General features: G+C 38.4%; 1 non-coding gene across 1 annotated transcript; it reads left to right on the forward strand.

Annotated features, from left to right (window-relative positions):
* The first annotated feature begins 5,742 nt into the window (after window positions 1–5,742).
* LOC112761400 (small nucleolar RNA R71) lies at window positions 5,743–5,850 on the forward strand. Its single transcript, XR_003181795.1, has one exon. It is a non-coding gene; the product is annotated as a small nucleolar RNA R71 (small nucleolar RNA).
* The last annotated feature ends 698 nt before the right edge of the window (window positions 5,851–6,548 follow it).

Genomic DNA, 6,548 nt, shown 5'->3' on the forward strand with positions numbered 1-6,548 from the left:
ATGATTTAGAGTTCACCCCACTGTACCTGATCACTTCACTCACTGGATTTTACAAGTTATTCTTCAATCCATCTTAATTGAAAGAACCTTGGAGCATAAATTTATTTCTTGCTTGGGGACAAGCAAGCTTTAAGTTTGGTGTTGTGATGACAAGTTATCTTAGCCTATTTTAACTAGTCTTTTTCATTTGTTTTCATTAGAATTATGCACTTTCTTGAGCTACAAGCAAGCCAATTAGGTAGATTTTCATGTTTCCTTTGATTGAATCAACCATGTATGAATTCATGCTGTTTCATGAGGTTTTATACTATAATTGTCACATATTATGAAAGAATGAATATCTCATGATTTTAAGCATAGCTTTGATGTGTTTGGTTGATTAATGATAGGTGAAGAAAGCTTGGAGAAAGGTTGAAGCAAGAAGGAATAGCTAGGAGTAAAGAGAAGACAATGGAATAAGTGAAATTGAACCAGGAAGCAAAAAGCTGGACTTAAAGTTAGCCTCAAACTTTTGCACAAACTTTTGGATGAAAAGTTAGCCCCAACGTTAGCCCCTAACGTTTGGGCTAACGTTGGAACTTGAAAAACACTCCCTGGGCACCAAAAGTTTGCGCCAACGTTAGCCCCTAACTTTGAGGCTAACGTTAGCACATGAAAACTACAAGGGGAGGAGCAAAAGTTTGCGCCAACGTTAGCACCTAACTTTTGGGCTAACGTTGGCGCCACAAGTGCACCAAGCAAGGCCAACGTTGGTGCAAAAGTTAGACCCCTAACTTTTGCACCAACGTGAGTATCAGCAAGTGATGTTGGCTGATATGAAAAGTTGGACCAAAAGTTAGACCCTAACTTTTGCTCCAACTTTTGGTCCAACTTTTGCAAAACTCCAACCCGGTTCATTTGGTTCACTTTGGTTCTTCTCCAAACTTCAAGAGCAATCAACCAAGGCCTCTTTCAACCCAATTCCACCAAGAGCAAAGGCCCAACTCAAGGCTTGAAGATCATTTGAAGAAAGTGTATAAATAGGATAGAATTCAAGTTCTTCAGGAGCTTTCCTTTTGAATTTTCATAATAGTTTTTGGAGAGCTTTGGATATTGAGTGATCTTTAATTTCTTAGTCTTGGGGAAGGAGAATTCACTTCTCTTCCTCTTCATTTTATTGCTTTCAGTTTCAATTGCAATTGTCTTGGATCTTGGGTTGGAGAATTGAAGGAATTCTGTTTCAATCTCATCCTTGGATCTCTCTGTTTATTTACTGCTTTATTGAATTTCAGTTTCGGTTAATTGTTCTTCATCTACTTTCCTTGCAATTTACAATTCCCTTGTAATTGTTCTTGTTGGATCTAGGAAGGCATTGAGATCTAGACTCGGTTTTCTAGTCTCTGGGTCCTGAGATCTGAACTTTCACTTTCTAATTCTCTGTTTACTGTTTTCATGTTCATTTACTTTTCTGCTTCAAGATCCGATTCAACCCAAATCCTCTTCTACTTCTCTGCTTGATGCAAATTTACTTTTCCTTGTTTAATTTCTGCAAATCCAAGTCCCCAATTCCCTTTACAATTCCAGCCGTTTACATTTCTTGCACTTTAAGATTCCGCAATTTACATTTCTTGCATTCTAAGTTTCTGCTATTTAATTTCTTGTTCTTTAAGATTCAGCACTTTAATTCCCTGTTCTCTTTAATTCCATGCAATTTAATTTCTGCAAATCACAAAACACTCAACCAAATCTTGATTCGCTTGACTAAATCAACCACTAAACTAAAAATTGCTCAATCCTTCAATCCCTGTGGGATCGACCTCACTCCCGTGAGTTTTTATTACTTGATGCGACCCGGTACACTTGCCGGTTAGATTTGTGTGTTTTGGGAGAAATTCACTTTTCCACCAAAATACTCATCAGTTGCCCAGATAATACTTGAGTCTTTGTCCATTCACTGTAAAAGTCCTCTCTGAACCTTCATCCGTTATTTCGATGTGGCCATATGGTCATACTTTCGTAACCATGAAAGGTCCAGACCACCTTGACTTGAGTTTTCCTGGGAACAGCCTTAATTTAAAATTGTAAAGGAGTACTCGCTACCCCTTTTCGAAACTCCTGGGCGCAAGATGCATGTCATGTTTTCTCTTTGCCTTTTCTTTATACATCTTAGTGTTTTCATAGGCTTGTGACCTGAATTCCTCCATCTCTTGCAACTGCAAGATCCTTTTTCGAAAATAACTAAGAATTTTGAAAAAGATAAGATTTTCAAATTGAAAATTTGATTTGACTCATAAGAAACAACTTGATTTTAAAAATTTTTGAAAAAGTCAACTCAAATTTTCGAATTTGATGAGAGAAAAGAGGGAAAGATATTTTTTTGATTTTTGAATTTTTATGATGAGAGAGAGAAACATGAAAATTATGCAATGCATGAAATTTTTAGATCAAAACAATGAATGCATGCAAGAATGCTATGAATGTCAAGATGAACACCAAGAACACTATGAAGATCATGATGAACATCAAGAACACATTTTTGAAAAAATTTTAATGCAAAGAAAACATGCAAGACACCAAACTTAGAATTCTTTAATGCTTAGACAATAAGAATTCAAGAATGCATATGAAAAACAATAAAAGACACAAAACAAAAAATCATCAAGATCAAACAAGAAGACTTACCAAGAACAACTTGAAGATCATGAAGAACACTATGAATGCATGATATTTTCGAAAAAAAAAATGCAAGATGCATATGCAATTGACACCAAACTTATAACATGACTCAAGACTCAAACAAGAAACACAAAAATATTTTTGATTTTTATGATTTTCTAATTTTTTTGATATTTTTGGTATTTTTCGAAAATTAATTGAAAAAGGAAAAATAAGGATTCCAAAATTTTTAACATGAATTCCAAGAATCTTGCATTCTTAGTCTAAAGCTTCAGTCCAGGAATTAGACATGGCTCACTAGCCAGCCAAGCTTTCAATGAAAGCTCCGGTCCAAAACACTAGACATGGCCAATGGCCAGCCAAGCTTCAGCATGTAATTCAGACATGACACGCCTGACATACTCATTCCCAAAGGAATTAAACATGGCTTTACAGCCAGCCAAGCTTCAACATGCTTCATGAAACACTAGAATTCATTCTTAAAAATTTTGAATAAAATTTTTGAAAACATTTTTATATTATTTTCGAAAACAGATGAGAAAATTTTAGAAATATTTTTGAAAATTTTTTGAAAAGAAAACAAAAAGAAAATTACCTAATCTGAGCAACAGGATGAACCGTCAGTTGTCCAAACTCGAACAATCCCCGGCAACGGCGCCAAAAACTTGGTGCACAAAATTGTGATGTCCAGGCTCAAACTATTCCTGGCACGTGAGCAACTTGGTACGCGTAATCGTGATTACACATTCATAATTTGTCACAACTTCGATACAACTGACCAGCAAGTGCACTGGGTCGTCCAAGTAATACCTTACGTGAGTAAGGGTCGAATCCCACGGAGATTGTTGGTATGAAGCAAGTTATGGTCACCTTGCAAATCTCAGTCAGGCGGATATAAAATAATTATGGAGTTTTCAAATAATAAATAATAGAATAGGGATAGAGATACTTATGTAAATCATTGGTAGGGATTTCAGATAAGCGAATGGAGATGCTTTTCGTTCTTCTGATCCTCTGCTTTCCTGCTATCTTCATCCAATCAGTCTCACTCCTTTCCATGGATGGCTTTATGTGATACATCACCACTGTCAATGGCTACTTTCGGTCATCTCTCTGGAAAATGATCCAATGCCCTGTCACGGCACGGCTAATCGTCTGGAGGCATCACCCTTGTCAATGGCTTCATCTTATCCTCTCAGTGAATAATATGCTCACGCACCCTGTCACGGCACGGCTATTCATCTGTTGGTTCTCGATCATGCTGGAATAGGATTCACCCTCCTTTTACGTCTGTCACTAACGCCCAGCACTCGCGAGTTTGAAGCTCGTCACAGTCATTCAATCATTGAATCCTACTCGGAATACCACAGACAAGGTTTAGACTTTCCGGATTCTCTTGAATGCCGCCATCATTCTAGCTTACGCCACGAAGATTCCGGTTAGGAGATCTAAGAGATATTCATTCTAGCTTATTTCATGTAGAACGGAAGTGTTTGTCAGGCACGTGTTCATAGGGGAGAATGGTGATGAGCGTCACACATAATCATCACTTTCATCACGTTCTTGGGTGCGAATGGATATCTTAGAAGCGAAATAAGATGAATTGAATAGAAAACAGTAGTACTTGCATTAATCTTTGAGGAACAGCAGAGCTCCACACCTTAATCTATGGAGTGTAGAAACTCTACCGTTGAAAATACATAAGTGAAGGTCCAGGCATGGCCGAGATGGCCAGCCCCCAAAACGTGATCAAAGGATCATAAGGTAATCCAAAGATGTCTAATACAATAGTAAAAGGTCCTATTTATAATAAACTAGCTACTAGGGTTTACATGAGTAAGTAATTGATGTATAAATCCACTTCCTGGGCCCACTTGGTGTGTGTTTGGGCTGAGCCTGAGTGTTTCACGTGTAGAGGTCCTTCTTGGAGTTGAACGCCAGCTTTTGTGCCAGTTTGGGCGTTCAACTCTGGTTTTGGCTCCTTTTCTAGCGCTGGACGCCAGATTTGGGTAGAAATCTGGCGTTGAACGCCAGTTTACGTCGTCTATTCTTGGCCAAAGTATGGACTATTATATATTTCTGGAAAGCCCTGGATGTCTACTTTCCAACGCAATTGGAAGCGCGCCATTTCGAGTTCTGTAGCTCCAGAAAATCCATTTTGAGTGCAGGGAGGTCAGAATCCAACAGCATCAGCAGTCCTTCTTCAACCTCTGAATCTGATTTCTGCTCAAGTCCCTCAATTTCAGCCAGAAAATACCTAAAATCACAGAAAAACACACAATCTCATAGTAAAGTCCAGAAATGTGAATTTAACATAAAAACTAATAAAAACATCCCTAAAAGTAACTAGATCCTACTAAAAACATACTAAAAACAATGTCAAAAAGCGTATAAATTATCCGCTCATCAGATCCTTTTACTCCGCTGGCCCACTTGTGCTTCCAAATTTCTAATGAAAGACCTTGTTTCATTCATGAAACTCACAGTGGCCTTAGATAGATCAAAGACTAAATTTGCTAAGCTAGATGGATTTTGCTCAGAATTCTCTGTCTGTTGCTGAGTGGATGATGGAAAAGGCTTGCTATTGCTAAACCTGTTTCTTCCACCGTTATTAAAGCCTTGTTGAGGCCTTTGATCCTTCCATGAGAGATTTGGATGATTTCTCCATGATGGGTTATAGGTGTTTCCATAAGGTTCACCTAAGTAATTCACCTCTACTATTGCAGGGTTTTCAGGATCATAAGCTTCTTCTGCATAAGAAGCCTCTTGAGTACTGTTGGATGTAGCTTGCATTCCATTCAGACTCTGAGAAATCTTATTGACTTGCTGAGTCAATATTTTGTTCTGAGCCAATATGGCGTTCAGAGTATCAACTTCAAGAACTCCCTTCTTCATAGGCGTCCCATTACTCACGGCATTCCTCTCAGAAGTATACATGAACTGGTTATTAGCAACCATGTCAATGAGCTCTTGAGCTTCTGCAGGCATTTTCTTTAGGTGAATGGATCCACCTGCAGAAGTATCCAATGACATCTTTGATAACTCAGACAGACCATCATAGAATATATCCAGGATGGTCTATTTTGAAAGCATGTCAGAAGGACACTTTTTGGTCAACTGTTTGTATCTTTCCCAAGCTTCATAGAGGGATTCACCTTCTTTCTGTCTGAAGGTTTGAACATCCACTCTAAGCTTGCTCAGCTTTTGAGGAGGAAAGAACCTGGCTAAGAAAGCCGTGACCAGCTTATTCCAAGAGTTCAGGCTATCTCTAGGTTGAGAGTCCAACCACACTCTAGCTCTGTCTCTTACAGCAAAAGGGAAAAGCAGGAGCCTGTAGACTTCAGGATCTACTCCATTAGTCTTAACAGTATCACAGATCTGCAAGGATTTAGTTAAGAACTGAAAAGGATCTTCAGATGAAAGTCCATGAAACTTGCAGTTCTGCTGCATCAGAGAAACTAGCTGAGGTTTCAGCTCAAAGTTGTTTGCTCCAATGGCAGGAATGGAGATGCTCCTTCCATGTAAAATGGAATTAGGTGCAGTAAAGTCACCAAGCATTCTCCTTGCATTATTGTTGTTGGGTTCGGCTGCCATCTCCTTTACTTGTTCGAAATTTTCAATAAGGTTGTCTCTGGATTGTTGTAATTTAACTTCTCTTAGTTTCCTCTTCAGAGTCCTTTCAGGTTCTGGATCAGCTTCAACAAGAATGCCTTTTTCTTTGTCCCTGCTCATAAGAAAGAGAAGAGAAAAAGAAAAGAAGAGGAATCCTCTATGTCACATTAAAGAGGTTCCCTATTGTTAGTAGAAGAAGAAAAGGAATAGGGGTGAAGAAGAATGAAGAATCCAAACACAAGGGTAAGGATACGAGCAGTGATGTGAGATGAAGAGAAGTG

The sequence above is a fragment of the Arachis hypogaea genome, chromosome 16 (assembly GCF_003086295.3).
Source record: "Arachis hypogaea cultivar Tifrunner chromosome 16, arahy.Tifrunner.gnm2.J5K5, whole genome shotgun sequence".
In the NCBI taxonomy this organism is placed as follows: domain Eukaryota; kingdom Viridiplantae; phylum Streptophyta; class Magnoliopsida; order Fabales; family Fabaceae; genus Arachis; species Arachis hypogaea.